Source organism: Salvia hispanica, chromosome 6 (assembly GCF_029641045.1).
Source record: "Salvia hispanica isolate PSC_SH4W2 chromosome 6, Shi_PSC_v1, whole genome shotgun sequence".
In the NCBI taxonomy this organism is placed as follows: Eukaryota; Viridiplantae; Streptophyta; class Magnoliopsida; order Lamiales; family Lamiaceae; genus Salvia; species Salvia hispanica.
Genome location: NC_142697.1, coordinates 9,817,760 through 9,841,758, shown reverse-complemented (window position 1 = coordinate 9,841,758; position 23,999 = coordinate 9,817,760). Strand labels below are relative to the sequence as shown.

The 23,999-nt window shown below is 41.3% G+C and overlaps 1 pseudogene; it reads right to left on the bottom strand.

Annotated features, from left to right (window-relative positions):
* Window positions 1-23,999, bottom strand: part of LOC148923185 (uncharacterized) — a 99,031-nt pseudogene that overhangs the window by 22,515 nt on the left and 52,517 nt on the right.

Sequence of the window (23,999 nt, the reverse complement as noted above, 5' to 3'; positions counted from 1 at the left end):
CACATGCTAACGTGTGGCAATGAATTAACACATCTCTTTGTTCCCATTCGGGAATGCAGCGTCTAATCACTTGATCTGAGCACATTTTCCACAGGTAAGGATCGTCCCAAAAGTAATATTTAGGTTCACTTCTAATCTTCATCCTCTGGGCCCGGGGAATCTCGTCTGAACTTGGCATCTCTCCCGTGACCAAGTAGTTGGCTAAATCGGCAAACCATGGTTCTGCATTTAGTGTGCGTTTCCCCTTATCTGATTCCCTAGCCAAAACTGCTTCCCAGTTAGGTGGTCTAGGAAATTTCTCCAGAAGATACAAATGCTCCTCGGGGAAGGCATCGGGTATGCTCTCTTCTGCTTCCCCCTGATGTATTCTGCTCAAGTGATCAGCCACTCTATTTTCCGTTCCTTTCTTGTCTCTTACTTCCCAATCAAACTCCTGCAAGAGTAACACCCAATGGATTAATCTCGGCTTAGATTCTTTCTTAGCCAGCAAGTACTTAATCGCCGCGTGATCCGTGAAAACCACAACCCTTGACCCAAGGAGATAGGGTCGGAATTTTTCAAACGCGTATACGACAGCCAACATTTCCTTCTCCGTGGTGTCATAATTTTTCTGAGCCTGATTCAGCGTCTTGGAAGCATAGAAGATCACATAACTTTTTCCATCAATTTTCTGTCCTAGGACAGCTTCCACAGCAAAATCGCTCGCATCACACATTATCTCGAAAGGATGGCTCCAGTCTGGTGCCCTGATAATTGGTGATGATACTAGCCTGTCCTTAAGCAACTGGAACTCCCTTTCACATCCTTCATCAAAGACGAATTCCACATCATTATGTAACAACCGAGTGAGTGGTTGCGCGATTTTTGCAAAATCCTTGATAAACCTCCTATAGAACCCTGCATGGCCTATGAAGCCTCTCACCTCTTTTTGGTTCGTAGGGTATGGTAATTTTGATATCACATCCACCTTTGCTTTGTCTACCTGAATACCCCTCTCAGAAACCACGTGACCCAGGACAATGCCTTCAGTCACCATGAAGTGTCATTTCTCGAAATTCAACACTAAATGCTTCTCTTGGCATCTCTGTAACACTAGATCAAGGCTGGCTAAACAAGTATCAAATGAGTTTCCATATACCGTGAAATCGTCCATGAATATCTCAATGCATACTTCCAACAGATCCGAGAAAATGCTCATCATACACCGTTGGAAAGTTCCCGGTGCATTACACAATCCAAACGGCATTCTCCGGTATGCATATGTACCAAAGGGGCACGTGAATGTGGTTTTTCCTTGGTCCTCTGGATTAACGTAGATTTGGAAGTAGCCGATGTATCCATCAAGGAAACAAAAGTACTGTTTGCCTGCCAGTCTCTCCAACATCTGATCAATGAAAGGTAAGGGAAAATGATCCTTCTTTGTGGTTTCGTTCAACTTCCTGTAGTCGATGCACATCCTCCATCCTGTCACTAATCTGGTGGGTACCAACTCATTCTTTTCATTCTTAACAACCTGTATTCCAGATTTTTTTGGTACCATATGGACAGGACTGACCCACTCGCTGTCAGGAATGGAGTAGATGATCCCTAGAGCAAGCAATTTCAACACCTCCTTTAAGACCTCCTCTCGCATGTTCGGGTTCAGTTTCCGTTGTGCATCTCGATGAGCCTTCGCACTTTCTTCTAAACGAATGTGGTGCATACAAAGATCCGGAATTATTCCCACCAAATCTGAGAGAGTCCATCCTATTGCTTTCTTGTTTCTTTTGATGACTTCCAATAACTCCTTCTCTTGCTCCTTCGTCAGGTTGCTGTTGACTATTATTGGAAATGTCTCATCCTCCTCCAAGTAAGCGTACTTGAGGCCCGGTGGAAGTGTCTTCAGCTCCTTTTTTGTTCCATTCGTCTCCTGGGGCAAGGAATTTTTGTCCGTAATTTCGGGTAACGTCTCCTTCCCAGACCCAGGAGATTTTTCCAGACTAGCCACATGAGCCGATCCCTTAGATCTAGCTGACTCGGGGCTTTTGCAGAATTCCATAATGGCCTCCGTGAGTTCTTCATCAGTCAATTCTGCTGTGTTCATTGCTGCACACCATCCTACAACTTCCCTGTCAAACGAATGGCTCAACTCCGAATTGTCGATTTGTTCCTGTATCAATTCCGTCTCAAGATACTCTTGGACTAAAGGGTTAATAACATCAATAGCATAGAGATTCTCAACATCTAAAGGCCTTTTCATCCCCTCATCTATGCTAAAGGTATACTTCTCCCCGTTATAGTCCAAGCAAATTGTTCCATCAAAGACATCGATAATGGTCTTAGCAGTACGCAAAAATGGTCTCCCTAAAAGTACCCCACTGGACTCAGCAGACTCAATATCATTCATCTTGATCACATAAAAATCAGCAGGATATAGAAAATCATGCACCTTGACTATAACATTTTCCAACACTCCTTCAGGGCAAATGCAAGTTCTATCTGCTAACTGGATCACTACCTTAGTAGCAACCATTCTCACTCCAGTCAACTTCTTATAGATCGAAAGTGGTAAAACATTTATTGATGCCCCTAGATCACACATAGCATGCTCAACCTTGATATCCCCTAGAGAGATGGGTAATGTGAACATACCTGGGTCGGTGCATTTTGAGGGCATCCTTCTCTTTTGTATCACAGCAGACACAGTCTCCCCGATCACAATCTTCTCATCTGGCTTGGTCTTCCCTGCAATAAACTCCTTGATAAACTCGCTGAAGGCAGGCATTTTTAAGGCTTGCAAGAAGGGCAGGTTGATTTCCAACTTGATAAAAATCTCCATGAGATCCTCTGTACCATCCTTTTTCTTCTTCACCTCCTCGCGATATGGAAATGGTTTTGCTCGCTTTACTGCATTTTTGGAAGTCCCAGCCTGGGTTTCATCAACTCCCTTGTTTCCTTCCTTACTCACTTCTTCAGGTTCGGGGTCTAGGAAGAACGGGTCCCTTGGTCGAGGTAGGGGTCCCCCTAAATCTCCCTTCTGGAGGTCTTCCTGAACAAGGATTTCCCTAGATCTAGCGCCTTCCTCTTGATGTTGCTGACTCTGTTTCCCTTCACTAGCCTACATAGGCACTTCCTCATCAATTTCCAACGTCGGCCCTTCATAACCCCGCCCAGATCTCAAGGTGATTTGACTAATGTTTGCTCGGTCTGGCGGTTTGACGGTGGCAGGTAGTTTCCCTTCATTCCCTCGCATCTCATTCAAGGAAACTGCGATCTGGGAAAGTTGCTTTGCCATCATGACCATGGCGGCTTTATGTTCAGACTGAGCATCTTGTAACTTGTGCACCATGTCATTGTTGGAGTGCAGGTTACCCTGCATGAACTGCTGTGAATTCACTAGATCATGGACCATGTCATCCAAACTCCTCTGTGGTCTGGAACTGAATTGACCAGAATTTGGTCCTTGACCTTGGTTCTGACGATAGTTGCCTTGATGATTGTTGTATTGGTTGTGAGACCTTCTCCCCAGTGGCCATGCTCAAATCGATCCGGATACTTTTGTCTATAGCAGCCTGCATGGATTGGGATGTATGGCAGATGGACGTCAAGACTGCGTTTCTAAACGAGAGTCTTGAGGAGACCATCTACATGGAACAACCCGAAGGCTATGCAGTAAAGGGCAAGGTGCACATGGTTTGGAAGCTTAAGAAGTCCATTTATGGCCTTAAGCAAGTGAAAGGTACGGTTTATGTTCGTAGTGTGTTCAGAAGGAAATAACAGGTTCCCTAGGTCCAGCAAATCCACTAGATCACGCGGTCTAGGAACTCGTTGGTCGCAGGAAATCCTGGTCGTCGAACACACAGAGCACTTCTTTCAAAAACACTCAACCACTTTACTAAACCTAGTATAGGGAAGTAGGGATCGCACCCACAGAGAAGGATGCGTAATACTCATGTTCAAGGATTTGAATGTGTTTTTGGTGTTGGCTGCTGCCACGCATTTTTTGGGTTGAGGAAAACAAATTAAACTTGACTTGGGAATCTTAAAACTCCTAAGCTAATAGCTAGACCTAGGCGAAATAATAAGAAAACGTTGCGAGAAAATTAACTGTTCGATCACTAGACCTAAAAGAATTACTCTACTTACCTAGACCTAGGAAATAAACTGACTGTGGGGACCATGACTGAAAAAGCAGAGTACGGACGAAAAGCTGGCAGAATAACTAACTCTAGTACTAACTAACAGCGACATCATCTTCTACAACCAAATTGCGTAAAAACTCATAAGAAAATCAACATGAACGAAATCAAACAGAGCAAACAAGATCTACGTCAAATTTATGCATAATCAACGAAGAACTGAACAGATCTGCAGACGCTAGACGAACCAAAACAGAAAACAAGAAGAAAACTCAAATCCATCTAACAACTTCCTTTCCTCACTTCGGATCCAACCTCAGACGCTAAATCCACTCCGGATCCAAGCGTCCGACACAAACTCCAACCAACAGAAATACTTCATCACTTCCGATTCGAACAACAACCTCCAATCAGTCAATAAACCACAGATCTATCACCGAATTCCCATATCAAACACCACAACATCAAAATAAAACAGAGATCGACATATACTTGTAAAAATAAACTTCCAGCAGTGAGATCTACGTAAATCAACTCAAAATATCACAGCTAAAATGATTCAACAAAGCGAAAAGTTAACGAGTATCATCAACAGCCAAGTCGACTCCCAAAAGTGAAGTTCGACAGCAAAAAGAGTAAAACAACTGAAATTAAGAGAGAGTGTATCTTCGTCCACACTCGGAAGGTGTTGCAACTATGAAACTTCTAAAGAAAAGTAACCCTTCGTACCCGACTACCCCAGATCTCCCATTCCCAAGTGTGTGTAATGTGTGTGAGCTAAGAAGAGAGTGAAAAAGTGATGTGATGTGCGTTGCATGCTCTTCTATATATAGGCGTTGGAGTGGGGCCAGCGAGGTATAGATAGACTTTGATGCCCTCAGCTATTGCCTTCATCTGTCACGCCTTCTTTTCTTTTAAATCCTGCTCACTTTACTTCATTCCTTCGCTAGACCATCTCCTTCAGCGTTTCCTCGATCTAGCGATTTTTCTTCACACACCTGGCTTAGGAAACGTGGTAGACCCAGCAAATTATAACGATTTTCACCACATAACCGATGCATGAAATTAGCCTTATCAGCAAGCATCTTGATCATGAAACCAATGTTTCAATCAGACTGTTCATAAGCTTGGATTTGAAAAGTGCCCGAATGAAAGCTGTGTCTATAAGAAAGTTGAAAAGGGGAATGTTGTGTTCTTAGTTTTATATGTAGATGACATTCTTCTAATTGGAAACAATAAAAAGATATTATCATCAGTATGAACGTGGTTGTCAAACCAGTTCGAGATGAAGGATATGGGAGATGTGGGACACATTCTCGGTATCAAGGTCCTTAGGGATCGTGAAAAGAGGACGTTGTGCTTATCCCAAGAACCCTACATCAACACAGTACTTAGACTCTTTAACATGCAAGATTCCAAGAAAGGTTTCTTACGTTTTAGACATGGCGTCCATCTGTCTCAAGAGATGTGCCCTAAAACGCCATTTGAGATAGTAGAGATAAGAAGGATACCATATGTCTCGACAGTTGGTAGTCTCATGTATGCTATGCTTTGTACTAGGCCTGATATCTGCTTTATTGTTGGCATGGTGGCTAGATATCAGTCAAATCCTGGCCAAGGACATTGGACTGCCATAAAGAACATACTCAAGTACCTTAAACGGACTAAGGTCTATGCTCTAGTTTACAATGCAGCCGAGCTCTGTCCTTTGGGATACACTGATTCAGATTTTCAAGCTGATCAGGACTCGAGAAAATCTACTTCTGGATATGTGTTCAACATAGGAGGTGGAGCCGGAATTTGAAAGAGTGTGAAGCATAAATGCATCGCAGACTCTACTGAAGAGCTATGGTTTTGTTAAGAGCTAATGATGGTCAGCGAAAGAGTGTTCTAAAAATAATGAAGAAAACCCTCAGTCCAGGGAATACGCTAGACACTGGGTCTAGGAACTCAGTGAACCTTAAGCTACCTGTCGTTGGGCACACAATCGCTACCTTAACTCCCTCTTCAAAAACCCTCAACCCGCTTTAGCAAGAAAACTAGTACATGGAAGTAGGGGTCGAATCCACAGAGATGAATGCGCAAGTAAACATGTTCAAAGACTCGGGAACTATTTTTTTTGTTGGCTGCTGCCACACAATTTTGGGGTTGAGCTTTAATTCCTAGACTTGGTAATTAAAATATTCTACTCTAACAGCTAGATCTAGGCAGAGACATAAAAACATGCATATTAACTGAAATAGAGTGAGACAATTACTAGATCGAACGAACAGTTTCCTAAATTAATCTAGACTTGGGAAAGAAGCTAAACGTGGGGACCATTTTCTGAAAAAGGTAGAGTACGATTGAAAAGGCTGCAAAATAACTAACTAAAGGACTTAACTAACAGCGATATCATCTTCTCCAACATTGATCACGAAACAACCAGTTAAAACAGAGCAAAAACGCAGATCGAAGCAAAGTAAATGAAATTAAACCGGCAGAAATTAAGAATAGTCAAAACTGAAGCAGATCTACAACTACTAGACGAGGAAAAACGAGAATGCAGAATATAAACAACCGAATGAAACAAAAACAAGCAGATCCAACCATGGAACGCTTAATCCACTCCGAATCCAAGCCATCCATAACAACCAAACATCATTTCCACCTTCGATCCTCACAAGTCTACGTAGATTCAACCGATCACAAATAATTCCTTACAAAATAACTCCATACTCAGATCATCCAACAATAATCAGCAAATCAAGCCCAAAACAACACGATAAGATAAACGAAACATAAACAGACATGTCCATTGCAAAATACGAAATATCCATCGATAGAAACAACACCCAAGCCGAGCCTCGAACAGCGAGGACTCGGCGAGTACCAAAAGTAGACAGAAAATTAAAAGACAATTGTTTCTTCACCTCCGCAGAGACAGTGTTGCACCCAAACTTCCGATGAAACGAGAACCCCCCTAAGATTTCCCCCAAGTGTGTGAGTGTGTAGAAAAAGTGGAAAACTAAGGTAGGAACTGAAAGGTGATGATTCATGTTAATTGCGTGCTCCTTTTTATAATGGATAGAGCTTCTAGACTATTCTTGTAATGCCCATTTTGCCCTTAGATTCAATGCTCTTTTGTTTAGCGCTCTTCCTTGTTCCGCTTATTTCCCTTCCCGGCTTCCTCCAACAGGTGATCTCTGTCTTCTTCCTGGGGTTGGCAATTTTCTCTACACACCTGGCTCAAAAAGGTTTGTTAGACCCGGGAAATCACAAAATTTATCCCTATAACCAATGCATGAAATTAGCCTTATCAAACTGCTCACACTTAAAACATACTTGTTCTCAAGTATAAAGACAAGAAAAGAGAAATAAGGCGAATTTCAATGCATGGTTATTCCCTGACCAAAGAGAACTCCTAGACCTAGACACTAACATGAAAAAAAAAAAGAAAAGACAACAACACTTAAGGAAAATAAAACACATACGCATGAATTAGTTCAGATTTTGGGCAGCTATCCCCACAAGTTTAAGGTCAATCCAATAGTCTATACTCTCCAAATCCTCCCCTTCCCTTCTTCCACCTAATCGGTCTGTCAGCTCGTCCAGATAGCCATTAACTTGCTAATTGTTAGATTCGCTTGATCACTCATTCCTCACCAGGGATGTTAGGATCGATCGCTCATAGTTAGTTCCTGCCACTGATGTTTCGGGTTATGAGAATTTCTCCTTCTATCCTCCTTTCCTCATGATTTTCTTTCTCTTCCTCTAGACTTCGTCCAGCTTATACCTCCTCTTTCCTGGACTTCGTCCAGCTTATTCCTCCAGAGATTTTTATTATTATTATTATTATTTTTTTATTTTCTTCCTCTGGACTTTATCTAGCTTATACCTCCGGGTTTGAAATTTCTTCTCTTTCTCTTTTTCTTTTCTTAATATCTCCTCTCTAAATTCTTCTCCCTAAGCATCAGGTAACAGCCCCTTTTATTATGTTAGCACTCAATGTTAAGGCTTTTAACTCACATTAATAGTGGGGCTTTACAATTAGGTCAGCTAAGACACCTTTTATCGTTCTTACCTCCTCCAAACCGATTTTAGCTTATTAAGGAAAGAGGCCTCAAAGTTGTAGTACATCCTATTTTCAATTACTCTCTCTAAGGAAATCTTGTCTTATTATCCTTGTTAATTCATGCTTAAACACATAACCTAAAAAAAAGAAACTAGAACTCCTAGACCTAAAAACTCCTTCACATGCTGAGCACATACTGCACTAACTCTCCCACCCCCTCCCACTTCACTCCAGCTTGTTCCCAAGCTATCCTAGACCGAACACAATCAAAATAAAACACATAAACTTCTCACACTTAGACCGAACAACGGGCTAAGTGGGAGAAAAAAACAAAGATATAAACAGAAACAAGCATACTGAATATATACACAAACTTCTCACACTCAGACCAAGAATTGGGCTAAGTGAGAGATGAACACCTAATCACAAAGAAAAACATGCTGACGAGACATATAAACATCTCACACTTAGACCAAAGATTGGGCTAAGTGGGAGAACAAAAGAAAACAATTAAACATGCTCAGCACAAACAACATGGATATACAAAAACAAAAAAAATAAAATGAAATGACTGAAATGTAAAATTTACTTGGTCAACGGGGGGATTCAATTCTGGGTCCGGCTCCCTTAGGAGCCAGACTTGGATGGTATGCTGGGGCGGTTCACTTTCACTTTCTTCTTTGCCGGCGATGCCGGTGCTTCCTCTTCAGTAATAACGGGAGGTCTAGACAGGGGTTTCTTCACAGGGACATACGCCAAGAATGGAGACCCAAGCGGGGCTACCGAAGGCTTGGAGGGGGGTGGAAGTTGTTTCTAGGAGGAAATTCCCGGACCGGGAAGCCGCTTCTCCTTGATGTGGGGAAACATCTCTCCCAACCATACTGCCATTTTCTGCATAAGCTTGACCGCCTCGATCATCCTCTCATTCTGGGCAGATGAGCGTCCAGCCAGGGTAATCAAACTCCCCTTGATCTCCTGTAGCACCTTCTTGACTTCCCCAATATCTCCTCTCACCTCAGCCACCTCCTTCCGTAGTTCGGTCACATCCACATTCACCACGTCTTCCACCAGCTCTGGTTCACGCTTGACCTTGTCCATGTTGGCACCTATGTTGTAGAAGCACAACTCCGTCCCCTCCATGTATAAGAGCCCTTTGTTAAAGATGTACTCCATGCTGAACAGCTCCGGGGCCTCACACATTGTAACACTCGGCTCTGCCTTCCCATACTTCAAGACGAAGTTGCGCTCTATGTAGGCGCCTAGAAGGTGGCAGGTGTACATCTGATGGCAGGCCTGGGCTAACCAATACCCAAGGTGAACCTTGACGCGTTTAGACATGCACCATGTAAAGTAGAGCTCGGTGGTGGTGATGCTGGAACTGGCCGTGCGCATCAGGTTGTATCCGATGAATTCTTGGGCGAAACGGAGGAGATGGTCGGTGATGTGGATCCCTTTTGAAATGGCATATCAGGTACCATGAAATGGCATTTTTCGAAGTTTATGACTAAATTCTTCTCTTGACACCTTCTCAATACCAGATCCAAATTGGCCAAGCATGCATCGAAGGAATTTCCATACACCGTGAAATCATCCATAAAAATTTCAATACATACCTCCAACAGGTCTGAGAAGATGCTTATCATACAGCGCTGGAATGTTCCCGGTGCATTGCATAATCCAAACGACATTCTTCTATACGCATAAGTACTAAACGGGCAGGTAAAAGTTGTCTTCTCCTGATCTTCCGGATCCACATATATCTAGAAGCATCTACTGTACCCGTCTAGGAAGCAAAAATATTGCTTTCCAGCCAACCTTTCCAACATCTGGTCAATGAAGGACAAAGGAAAATGATCCTTTTTAGTGGCTTCATTAAGCTTCCTGTAATCATTGCACATTCTCCATCCAGTCACCAATCTAGTAGGCACCAATTCATTCTTATCATTTTCCACATCTTGTATTCCTGACTTCTTTGGTACCATGTGAACTGGGCTGACCCATTCGCTGTTTGGAATGGAATAAATAATCCCCAAGGATAGCAACTTCAACACTTGCTTCAGAACTTTTTCCCTCATGTTTGGGTTTAGCTTGTGCTGTGGGTCTCTACGCGCCTTCGCCCCCTCTTCCAGTCGGATGTGGTGCATGCAAAGATCCGGGCTGATTCCCAACAGGTTGGAAGCATCCACCCTATGGCCTTCTTGTTCCTCCGGATTACTTCCAATAGATCATTCTCTTGTTCTGCTGTCAAGTGGCTGTTGATTATTACTGGGAATGTTTCATCTTCCCCAAGGTAGGCATACTTCAGGGTCTCGGGTAGTTTCTTAAACTCCTTCTTTGGTGTGATGGCTTCCTGGGGCAGGGGGTTTTTCTCCAGATTTTTTGTTGCTATCTCATCCAAGTTTGTTCCCTCGTCTGGACCTTTCACCTGAACAGACCCCGTAGACTTGAATGACAGTGGTTGGTGGCAGAATACCATGATCGCTTCACTGATCTGTTCATCTGTCAGGTTTCGAGTTAATAGGGTTTCACACCATCCTGCCACCTCCTTATCAACAGACTGGCTCAGCTCCGAATCATTAAACTGTTCCTGCATTAATTCAGTCTCAAGATATTCCTGGACCAGGGGGTTAATGACATCGACAGAGTGCAAATTCTCAACATCCAATGGTTTTTTCATGGCTTCATCGATGTTAAATGTGTATTTTTCCCCATGATAATCCAGGCATATTGTTCCATCAAACACATCTATTATAGTCTTAGCGGTGCGTAAGAATGGCCTCCCTATAGCACTCTGCTAGACTCAGCAGATTCATTATCACTCATTTTTATCACATGCAAAATCAGCTGGGTACAGGAAATCATGCACTTTTACTATAACGTTCTCCAACACACCTTCTGGTGAAATGCATGTTCTATCGGCTAACTGAATTACCACCTTAGTATCCACCAGACTCACTCCTGTCAACTTCTTATATATCGAAAGTGGTAACACATTTATCGAAGCTCCTAGATCACATATAGCATGCTCAATTTTTATGTCACCCAGAGAAATAGGCAAGGAGAACATACCTGGGTCTGTGCATTTTGATGGCATCCTCCTCTTCTGTATCACAGCCGACACATTTTCTCCAATTACTATCTTCCCGTCAGGTTTGGTTTTTCCGGCTATGAACTCCTTGATGAATTTACTGAATGTAGGCAGCTTCAAAGCTTGTATGAAGGGCAGGTTGATCTCCAGCTTGCCGAAATTCTCCATGAAGTCTTCGGTGTCGTCCTTCTTCTTTTTGGCTTCCCCACGATGAGGGAATGGCTTTGTACGCTTCAACGTCCCTTCCGGACCTGGGACGGATGACTCACCGACTTCTTACCTTCCTTCCTCAATCTCCACTTCAGGCTCCGGGTCTAAGAAGAATGGGTCGGCCATCCGAGGTAGTGGTTTCTCCAGATCCCCTTTTTGAAGACCGTCTTCTACTCTGATATTGCTTATCTCAGTATCTTCTAGGTCAGGGGTCTTGCCTTCCTTGCTCGTCAATAAAGGTGTATTCTCATCTTTTCTCATCACCGGACCTTCGTAGCTCCGTCCTGACCTCAAAGTTATCTAACTAATATTTGCCCGGTCAGGTGGTTTTACTGAAGCTGGTATCCTTCCTTCGTGTCCCCTCATTTCATTCAACGAAGTGGCCAATTGTGACATTTGCTTGGCCAACATATCCATGGCAGACTTATGCTCTAGTTGAGCATCTTGGATTTTGTGTACAACATCATTGTTTGCCTGCATATTGTTCTGCATGTGTTGTTGAGAGCTGACTAGGTCATGTACCATCTCATCCAGATTCCTCGGAGGCTTGTAGTTCGATTGATTTGAACTTGACCCCTGATTGTGGCTCGGTCCGCTTCCCTGATTTGGGCAATAATTACCCTGACCTCCTTGATTGTTGCTGAACTGGTTTCTTGACCCTTGATTTCCTTGATTCGGATGCTGGAAATTCTGATTGTTTCCGGTGGTATTCCTTTGATGTGGTGGCACATAAGAGCTCCCTTGATTACTCTGGTTCCTGTTGTTCCAATTAGACTGGTCCCCTTGATTGCGATAACTCTAGTTATTCGGTCCTTCTTGGTTTTTCCCTGACCAGTTTGAATTATGATGGGGTCCGTCCTGACCACGGTTAGGCCAGTTTTGTTGGTTCTCAGCTGGACCTGGGTACTGTAGCTGGAGCTGTTGGTTTCCGTCTGCCCATCTAAAACAAGGGTTGTTTCTCCATGGTGCCTCCTTGATCGTCCACTGATTCCAGCTTGTATTCTGATTATTTTGATTCCAATTCCACACTGCATTTACTTGGGCTTGGAACTCTCCATCGGGCGGTGGACCATAATAGAGCTGGAGTTGATTTTCCTCTGGACCTGACGGCTTCTCTTTCTCCTGCGAGGTCGGGGAATTCTTTTTCTCAATCGCACTAAGAAGTGCTTTTTCCAACCGATCTATCATGTCCCCAACCCCTTCTCCTTCTTGTTCCTTAATTGCGTTTGTTGAACCTCTCCTCATGATACGTGGGTGATCATAGGCCTTCTTTGCGTCGATCAGCCTTCCCAAAATCTCTCGTGCTCCACTTGCCTTGTTCTTTGTAAAATTCCCCCGCTCGAGGAATTCATTAAGTCCTTCGACTCAGGATTAGCTCCTTCATAGAACAAGTAAAAAGTCTCAGCCTCCATCATTCTATGGTTGGGACAGGCGTCGAGCAGCCCCTTAAATCGAGACCAGTATTGACTCAAAGACTCATCGTAATCCTGCTTGCATTCCTGAATCTCCTTCTTTAGGGCATTTGTTTTGTTGGACGGGAAGAAATAATCCAGGAATTCCAGCTTGAAATCTTTCCATGTGTTGATCGAGTCTGGTGGAAGCCTCAGCAGCCAAGTATTAGCCTCCCCCTTAAGGGCAAACGGGACTGCACGCAAACGGTAGTTGATAAGGCTAATTTCATGCATCGGTATGCGCAAAAAAAATGTTATAATTTGTTGGGTCTAACACGTTTCCTAAGCCAGGTGTGTGAAGAAAAGCGCTAGATCAAGGAAGTAAGGAAGGAGATGGTCTAGCGAGAGAAAGGAGTGAAAATGAGCAGAATTTACAAAGAAAAGTGGCGTGACAGAGGAGTCTACAGCTGAAGGCAACAAAGTCATTATCAATACCTCGCTGGGCCCACCTAAAACGCCTATATATAGAGAAGAGCATGCAACGCAGATATAGTTTTTCACTCTTCTTAGCTCATACAATTTTTACACACACTTGGGAATGGTTATGGGGTAATCGTGATAGGGGGGGTATTTTCTAAGATTTCTTGTTTGGCAACACCGTCCTAGTGAGGGCGAAGATACAATTGCTTTTAATTTCAGCTATTTTTGCTAGTTTCCACCGTCGAACTTCACTTTTGGGAGTCAACTTTGATGTTGATGATGTTTAACTGCTTACCGTTCATGGATCTGCGTTTATCTGTTTAATTTCAAGTTATTTTGCTTAGATCTCTCTGCTGTTAGCGTAATTCATAAATTGCTATGTCGATCTCTGTTTATTTCGTTATTGAGGTGTTTGATGTGGAATTTGGTGACAGATCTGTGGTTGATTGAGTGTTCGGAGCTTAAATTTGTAAAATCTGACGTGATGGAGAATTTCTTCTGTTTGGAGTTCGTGTCGGACGCTTGGATCCGGAGTGGATTTAGCGTCTGAAGTTGGTTTTGGCGTGTGAAAGAAACAGTAGTTGATAGACTTGTTTTATTTCCTCTTGTTTTCTATTTCACTTCGTCTAGGTATGCAGATCTGTTAAGTTCTTCGTTATTTATGCATAGATTAGATTTCAAGTTAGTAGCTCTGTTTTTGATTTGCTTATGTGTTTTTCTTAAGAAGTTTTATGCAGATTTGGTTGTGGAAGACGATGTCACTATCAGTTAGTACGAAAGTTAGTTATTCTGCCACTTTCCAGTCGTACTCTGCTTTTTAGATGTGGTCCCACCGTAGAATTATCTCATAGGTCTAGCTGTTAGGTTAAGTTTCTTTTTAAGATTCCCAAGTCAAGTTAATTTTAATTTTCCTCAACCCAAGAAAATGCGTGGCAGTAGCCAACACCAAAAATACTTCCAAATCCTTGATTATGAGTCTTACGCATCCTTCTCTGTGGGATCGATCCCTACTTCCCTATACTAGGTTTAGTAAAGCGGTTGAGGGTTTTTGAAGCGGGAAAGTACTTGTGTGTCCGACGACCGGGATTCCGCACGACCTACGAGTTCCTAGACCAAGTGATCTAGTGGACTTGCTGGATCTAGGGAACCTGCTATTTCCTTGTTTGAATATTGCAACACACACTACACTTGTACCATTCCCGTAGCTTCAGTAGTCCTCCTCAATAGCCTCGTTGGGTCGCTCTTGGATACTGCACAGCTTACTAAACTCGTTTAGGAATTCGTAAGGACATTCTATTCCTTCGTCTAGAGAATGTAGGTAAAACACCCAGCACATATGTCTTAATATCTATAGACCTCTGGCGCTGGTTCGAGACTATGGCATGGGCGGGCTCACCGTCCAGATGCGCGGCGAGTGAACCTATCTCCGGATCGGGATCCTCCAAGTGTGCCATATCTACGTCTTCCTCTTCCTCGGTTTCAGAGTGCTCTATTTCTGTAGACGACTTCGGGTCCTATCCTCCTTACGAGTTCCACTCCTTCTCACTTTCTGATTCGAATGGGAATGGATCTACTGTCGTAAACCCTGATCTGGTGGTGATAGTGGATGTTGATTCCTTAACCTGCCACCTGATTTGAGCGTCCTTTGACCTAGATGGGTTACTCCAGTTCCCAAATCGTGAGCCCTTTCTCATAAACTGCCAAGAAAAACAAATAACATAAATTAAAACTATATACACCAAATCCTCAAACACGTAAACAAATTACGTCATCCATCCCCAGCAACGGCGCCATTTGAAGAGCTATGGTTTTGTTAAGAGCTAATGATGGTCAGCGAAAAAAGTGTTCTAAAATTAATGAAGAAAACCCTCGGTCCAGGGAATCCGCTAGACACTGGGTCTAGGAACTCAGTGAACCTTAAGCTACCTGTTGTTGGACACACAATCGCTACCTTAACTCCCTCTTCAAAAACCCTCAACACGCTTTAGCTAAGAAAACTAGTACATGGAAGTAGGGATCGAATCCTCAGAGATGAAAGAGCAAGTAAACATGTTCAAAGACTCGGGAACTATTTTTTTTTGTTGGCTGCTGCCACGCAATTTTGGAGTTGAGCTTTAATTCCTAGACTTGGTAATTAAAATATTCTACTCTAACAGCTAGATCTAGGCAGAGACATAAAAGCATGCATATTAACCGAAATAGAGCGAGACAATTGCTAGATCGAACGAACAGTTTCCTAAATTAACCTAGACTTGGGAAAGAAGCTAAACGTAGGGACCATTTTCAGAAAAAGGTAGAGTACGATTGAAAAAGCTTCAAAATAACTAACTAAAGGACTTAACTAACAGCGACATCATCTTCTCCAACATTGATCATGAAACAACCAGTTAAAACAGAGCAAGAACGCAGATCGAAGCAAAGTAAATGAAATTAAACCGACAGAAATTAAGAACGGTTAAAACTGAAGCAGATCTACAACTACTAGACGAGGCAAAACGAGAATGCAGAACTTAAACAACCGAATGAAACAAAAACAAGCAGATCCAACCACGAGACGCTTAATCCACTCCGAATCCAAGCCATCCACAACAACCAAACATCATTTCCACCTTCGATCCTCACAAGTCTACGTAGATTCAACCGATCACAAACAATTCCTTACAAAACAACTCCAAACTCAGATCATCCAACAATAATCAGCAAATCAAACTCAAAACAACACGATCAGATAAACAAAACATAAACAGACATATCCATTGCAAAATACGAAATATCCAACGATAGAAACAACACCCAAGCCGAGCCTCGAACAGCGAGGACTCGGCGAGTACCAAAAGTAGACAGAAAATTAAAAGACAATTGTTTCTTCGCCTCCGCAGAGACGGTGTTGCACCCAAACTTCCAATGAAACGAGAACCCCCCTAAGATTTCCCCCAAGTGTGTGAGTGTGTAGAAAAAGTGGAAAACTAAGCTAGGAGCTGATAGGTGATGATTCATGTTGATTGCATGCTCCTTTTTATAATGGATAGAGCTTCTAGACTGTTCTTGTAATGCCCATTTTGCCCTTCGATTCAATGCTCTTTTGTCTAGCGCTCTTCCTTGTTCAGCTTATTTCCCTTGCCGGCTTCCTTTACCAGGTGATCTCTGTCTTCTTCCTGGGGTTGGCAATTTTCTCTACACACCTGGCTCAAAAAGGTTAGTTAGACCTGGGAAATCACAGAATTTATCCCTATAACCAATGCATGAAATTAGCCTTATCATCTACCATGGAAGCCGAGTATGTGGCCGCTTCGGAGGCTGCAAAAGAGGCTGTATGGTTCAAGAAATTCCTTATGGACTTAGGTGTGGTTACGAATCTTCCCAAGAGCATCACAATTTATTATGACAATTCTGGTGCTGTGGCGAATTCAAAGGAACCACGGGCTCATAAAGCGAGCAAACACATAGAGAGGAAGTATCATATTATAAGAGATATAGTGCAGAGAGGAGACATCCAAGTGGTCAAGATTGCGTCAGAGAACAACCTGGCAGATCCTTTTACTAAGTCATTGGCGGTCAAACCGTTCGAGCAACATGTAGAAGGGATGGGAGTTCGACGCATTCAAGACCTCAACTCGCTTTCGGTATAAGTGGGAGAAATTAGACGTAGTGCACATTTTTTTTGTATACTCGAACGTGTTTTGAGTATAAGTGGGAGATTAATTAGAGTTTGTATACTAGAAATCACATTTCGAGTGATTGGATACTGCAAAACTCTATAGTTTATTTTCCAATTAATGCAACAGATTATTTTTGTCATAATGTTGTTATGTTTTATATTTAATGGATGTTTATTGCATATTTAAATGTACAATCAACGTAACAAAGTCTAAGTCTTTGTTTTAGTAGACAGGTTGTGGGCGTCGTCCACTGTATGGTAACACGATCAGTTCTGAACAAAGAAAATAAGAATTTCACAACCTAGATGGGCCTAGACTACCTATCGTGAAAGGTTGCAATGTCAGTCCAATTATTTCTAAGCCTTAATGAAATAAGATGGCGTTAGTGTGGTATAACATTGAATTGGATCTAACAGCAAGACGAGTCTTTATGCTATCTATTGAAAGACGAGGTCTTGATAATTTGTTTCTTAATCAATGTATGTTAGCATTGAGCATACGGTATTGATTGAGCACTACTTTGACTTGCCAATAGGTGCAGTTTTTCGTAACCCAAGAATCCTGGCATATTGGGTAGTGTAGATTAATATCTAAAGGTGCTAGGATTGCTATTATATTGAATCGTGCGCGAGCTGAGTCTTGTTTGATAACGTTCACAAGAGGAGCTCGAAACGAGACTTTATTATTCGGAACCTAGCTAATTGGAGTTTGATTACTCAATGAATAATAAATAAGTGTTTCTTGTTGAGTCCACTCTTGGAGTAAATATTTTAATTAATTAAGTTCATAGCAGACACTAATTAATTAATGAACATTTCGATCTTAAGCGCGGGAAATAAATAATAATAAATATTAGAAACTCAATCGAGAATCCCGTGGGCCAGCGGCTTTTGAAAGTGATCTTAGCGGATCTTCACCCCTTTCTATAAGACTAGGAGCAGACCCCCTATTTTCTCTCGGAGCTAGCTTTCCATCTGCCACCTCGTATTCTAATCCATCTCACTTGTAATCTCGGATTTGGATGGGGAGTGCAATATTACTTCTGTAGTGGCTGTTCATAATATTCCAATATAAGCTTGTGTTAAATTGTGGGTTCAATTTAATTAGAGAAAAGCTAATTGGGGGAGCCCATATTCAAAGCCTTCCATAATCCCTGACTGGACCCAATATGTGACTTAATATAAATAGGAGAATAAAAGAGACAGAATACACACAATTTTAGAGACTAAAATTTCGCCCCCTTCAGTGTGTAGGAGAGGACGAAATTTTCATCCTTCAGCTCCCTCCGTGAGCAGTTTTTCTGTCCTCCATTATTCGAGTCCTTGTACTTTGGTGAGATCAGCGCACACTGATATCAACGTACTGTCCGGGAACAGTCAGAAGATCCGTGGTCTAGTAATCAAGATCTTCACGTGGAGAAGGCGCGAGCCATCTTCGATTCTCTGGAGAATCAGAAAGGTAAATTGGCTAAATTCGTAGGAACATATTTTAGGATTTTAATTATGCTAAAATGTGTATGAATTCAAGGTGAGCATGATATATGCAGTGGCGGAACCAGAAATTTAAGTAAGCCGGGGCTAAAATTTTTATAAAAATAATACTCCCTTCGTCCCTTAAAAATAGATAACATTATAACGAAAACCATTTTTAATGCACAATTAGTCTAGTAAGAGAGAGATAAAGAAAAAAGGTGATCCCATCTCATTAGAGAGAGAAAAAATTCCTTAAATAGAATTGATCTATTTTTAAGGACATCCCAAAATGATAAATGTGAACTATTTTTAAGAGACGGAGCAAGTAAAATTTAATCTTTTATATAATATTTTTACAAGTTTATATCCCAATTCTCTATTATCACAAAACTCAACCAAATTCCTAACTACCTCATTCAAAATCAATATATTAAATTGTAATCTACAAATTTGAATTCACTATCATAACTTTTTAAATGTGCAATTTTAATTGAACATATATAAACATAGTATTGAGCCTCGACTAAATATTAAAAATACTAGATTTAACTGGAAATTAGAAAATATTTAATTAAATTTTACCGTCTCTAAACTATTGAACATCTCATTAATTTTAAAAAGTGCAGATTTAGACAAATTTAATTATATATTTTAACACATTAGATTGATAAATACAAGCAAATACATGTTCCAAACTAGTAAATTTCTTGATTTCAGTGTTACTTATTATATGAAATTCTAAGCATTAAGTTGTCAAATTTGATCAACATTTTATAAATTAGACTAATTTTTCAATTTGTTGCACTCTTTATTTAATTGGTTGAGATCACCCTTCTTTTTTTTATATTCGGGTACAAACATATTTCTATAAATTTATTAGAAGTAAGAGCATTCCCAATGGAGGTGGCGAATTCTCGGCGATAAATCGCCGGTTATCGCCGAATTATCGCCGGCCATTGTGGCGAAGTCGGCGATAATTCGGCGATAATGTTGCCGTTGCTTCGCCGAGTGGCGTTCTAACGCCGGATTATCGCCGAGCGATCGCCGGCCACTGTGGCGACGCTCGGCGATAATCGGCGATAATTAAAATTTTTTTTTTTTTTTTTTGAACCCAACGGCTATTTTACATTCCACCCCTATAAATATTTCCTCCACTTCCTCCATTCATCACCCACAATCTTCATTCTCTCCATTTTCAATCTCTTCTCCCAATCTTCAATTTTCATCAAAATTATGAGCTTTTGGAAGAAAAGTTCCCGATCGGGTAAGGATAAGGGTAAGGGGAAAGAGTCGAGTTCACAAATTCCCAACACGGATGAAGCAAACGAGCAGTGGATGCAGTCGTTGTTGGCGATGGGTTCTCCTCCCGGCCAACTTCCATACGGGGGTCCGTCTCCTTTGCAGACTCCTCCGGCGCGGAGACTTTCTCCGTACTTCAACTCTGCCGGCAGAATGCCCTTTCCAGCCGACGATGTGTATCGGCCCCAGTTCGACACCCCCGGATCAACCCCAGGCGACCAAGAATCTCAGGCCGCGACACTGAGCGCGGAGGACTTCGAGGTGGAAGAAACGCCCACCGAGCCGCCTTCTAGGAGCGGGAGGGGGAAGGCGCCGGCGTCGTCGGCTGCGACTGATACGGGTTCCGATGAGAGGCCGAAGCGGGTAAGGACTACTTACACTCTGCAAGAGTCCGAGCTGATAGCCGACTGCTGGGCGGACACGTCACAGGACGCGGAGCGCAGCAACTACCAGACTGAGATCATATTCTGGGAGCGGATTGCCGCGAAGTACAGGAGCCACAAGACTGCCTCAATGAAGGACCATGGCAGCGAGGCGATCCGTCGGCATTGGGAGCGCCTCATGAGGGACTGCGGGCACTTCAACGGTATTTATTCTAACTTGATGACTCACATGACGAGTGGCCAGAACGAGCACATGGTCCGAGATGAGGCCATCCGGATGTATAGTAGCCAGTACTTGTCGACGAAGGGCTTCAAGTATTGGAACATCTACGATAAGCTGAAGGATCTCCCCAAATTCCGGACGGGAATGCACGACGCGCTGCACGGGAAATCGGTGCGCTCGCGACTTAGCGTTTCGGAGAGCGAGGGGAGCGCGGCCCACATCGACTTGAGTGGGGATGGTCCGCACGAGCGCCCGGAGGGAGTGAAGAAGGCGAAGGGGAGGCGGAAGGGGAAGGGCGCAACGTCGGAAGTCGCGTCGGAATCCGTCATCGACTTAGAAAAAGCCACTTATTCGAGCAATGTCGCCAATCTGACCCAGATGTACACGCTGTACTTCACCGGCGGCGGGACCCCTGAAGAAAAGGCGGCCCTCTGGAAATGCATCCAACACCTGCAGAGTACGCTGGGGCTCGATCCCGACGCCCCTCCGGCCCCTCCGTCTTAGATTTTTTTTTTTTAAATCTTTGTTTATTTGCGTTTTTTATTTGTAGTTTTTTTTTTCTCGTTGTATTATATTTTCCAATGATTAATACAACGATGAATTGTTCATTATTAGTCTATTTATTAAATACATTTGTAGGGAAAATTAAATAATATAAAAAATAATGATGTAAAAATGAAATGTTGAGTTAGGGAGAAATAAGGGAGAAATAAGGGAGAAACCAATGTAGCACTTGGCTAAAAACTGGGGATAAATTTTGGTGCTGATGTGGCGCTGATGTGGCAGGAGTTAGGGAGAAATAAGGGAGTTTTTAGGGAACTCCATTGGGAGTGCTCTAAATAGCTTACAAATATAGAAAAACGTGCTAGGCTCTAGAAAGGACGGTGGAGTAGGAGTACATTTTATAGGTGCCTATTTTTATAGCCTTTTCCCTAGCTTAAAATTTAAAACTCCATTCATATCTCTGCCATGTCTTCTTCCACGATTTCTTTCCAGAAACCAGATTCAAACTTTCTGGGCGGGGTGGGGCGGTCACGGCGTGGTAGTAGGATCCGGCGCCGGCAAGCCCCCGCTAGTGCGGGGGCTTGGCCTATGCTGGTTCCGCCGCTGGATATATGTGATAATTGAACGAATAGAATTTATCTAAATAATATGTTAAATAGATCAGGATTATTATGTAACCGATTTATGTACGCTTCTGCTGTCAATCCCTTCAATATTCAACGAAGAGAAAACTGAGAGGTGTCGTACATTGTATTTCTAGCATTGGCTACAAGAGAAAACTGAGAGGTGTCGTACATTGTATTTCTAGCATTGGCTAGAATTAATGGACCGATGCTTATAATATTGTCATGCTTAATTGGGAATTGAGTGATATAGTTGAATTCGAAAGTAGTGACTAGATAGGAAATCCTCTAAAATTATTAGATTACAGCGAAATGTTTTCTCGGCTTGATTAAGTTTCATAAATGAACTAAAATACAAATTTGATATGATATGGATTGTGAAGTTGAACAAATTTCTCCCCAACCCTACTACCTATATGAATTGTCAAATCGGGATTTAGGACTAAATCATGTTCAATACTCCCCCGTACTATAAAATAGAGAATTATTTTTTTTAATTCGGCTAAAAAAATAGTTCACTTCTATTTTTAATAACTTATTTCTCTCTAATAAAGTGGATTTGATTCTCTGATAACATTACTCCAATTACTTTTTCTTTCTTTCTTTTTTACTTTACCAATTGTACATTAAAATATGTGTATGTCGTTTTAAAGTCTATATTTCTATGGGATGAATGAAGTAAATAAATTGAGGTACACTGTGGCACTTTCTAACTATGTGTGAAGGTGTATACAATAAGAACACACATACAATTACTACTACATTCATCCCAAAAATATACATGAATTTTATCATTTTGGCTTGTCCATCAAAGTTAGACCAATTTTAAATATTATATCTTTAAGCTAATTGTGTAAACAATGAATCACAAAACACATATTAAAGTTCAAATTAAAAGATTTCACCAAAACTGTAGTTTCTTTTAATTAAATCGGTCAAGGCTCCAATGATATGCCCAATCCTAGCTTTATTACTTGTACTATTATCTATAGCAATTAAAATAATGCCTATATATAGTATTTCCTCCGTCCCATAGTAGATGACACACTTGAGAAACGGCACGAGATTTTAGAAGATGTTGTTTTATGTGTTAGATGGAGAGAGAAAATAGAATATTTATACTAATATGAGAGAAAGCTTTTTCCACAAAAGGGAATGTGACATCTTTTGTGGGACAAACTAAAAAGGAAAGTGTGACATCTACTATAGGACAGAGAGAGAGTGCTATGTATAATTATTAAAGTAAGAGAGAAGGAGAAAAATATTGTCTTAAATGTGGGATGAACGAAAAAAAAAATATGGTCTATTTATATAGGACAGCGGGAGTAGTATTTATTTATATGTATTTCTATGATTGTTGCGTAGATCCATACACATAGAATCCTACAAATGAGTAGTTAAGTTAGGTCAACTCTTCAACCAAATCATGGAACCAACTGTTATACTTAGTTTAGTATATTAAAGGATAAGAGCTCATTTTGGTCAATGGTTATATATATAATATTTATACATGTGTCACAGTCCCATTTTAGACACATCAAAACTAAAGCACTAAGTTTGCAATGTGCATGATATTAGTGAGTTATACATGTCATAAAAAATTGATATTGGGAAAAAGAACACCATTCGTTGAGATATGAGCACTACTTTCATTTATTACGAATATAGTATTATCTGTTCAATTTTATTTAGTTTTAACATATAAATTGTTATTATTAATTTTAAAAATTTCATAAAATCGAAGCTTGATTTATTCAATTTTTTCTTTAACTTTAAATAAATAAATATAGAATAAAAATTGAACTCTAATTTTATGATACTTGTAAAATAAAAAACATTAATACTAATATTTTTTGTATAGTAAAATTAGGCTAAATACAAATAATGTTAGATGTGTACAAAAAGGAGAGTGGTGCTCAAGGGTGGGGTCAAAGAGGTCAGTTGACCCCACCGCGGCCCTCAGAGAAGGTCGGAACAGCCGGCCTATGCTCCATCCGTCTCCTACCCAGAGCTGTGGCAGTGTTTTTTGCAAAGTTACAAAGGCCTGCGCTACTTATTCTTAGATTTGTCGCGGGCTTCAAGAATTGGGCCTTGTCTATTTTATGTTATTAGCCTAAGCCCTAAGGCTTCATCATTGGTCATTCTTCTTTTATTTATTCAGCTCCCAACCATAATAATCTAATCCGAATTAAAAATGGTTCTTAGACATCAACGCAGAATAAGTTAACATAATTGAAAACATAATCACAAAAATAAAACGATAACTTAATTGACGAGTCGCACGATTTTATGAAACAGTCGGCAGAGAAAATTTGACTACATATTTTGGTATGCGCAAATAGCCAAACAGGGAGTAGGTCATTAGAAATTTGAGAACTGATCAATTATTTAATATTAATATTAATGGACAAAATAAAATATATGGATTAGTGATACTGAAATTGATATTCATGAATCCACAGTACATGTGTTACTGATATTCATGAATTAGCAAA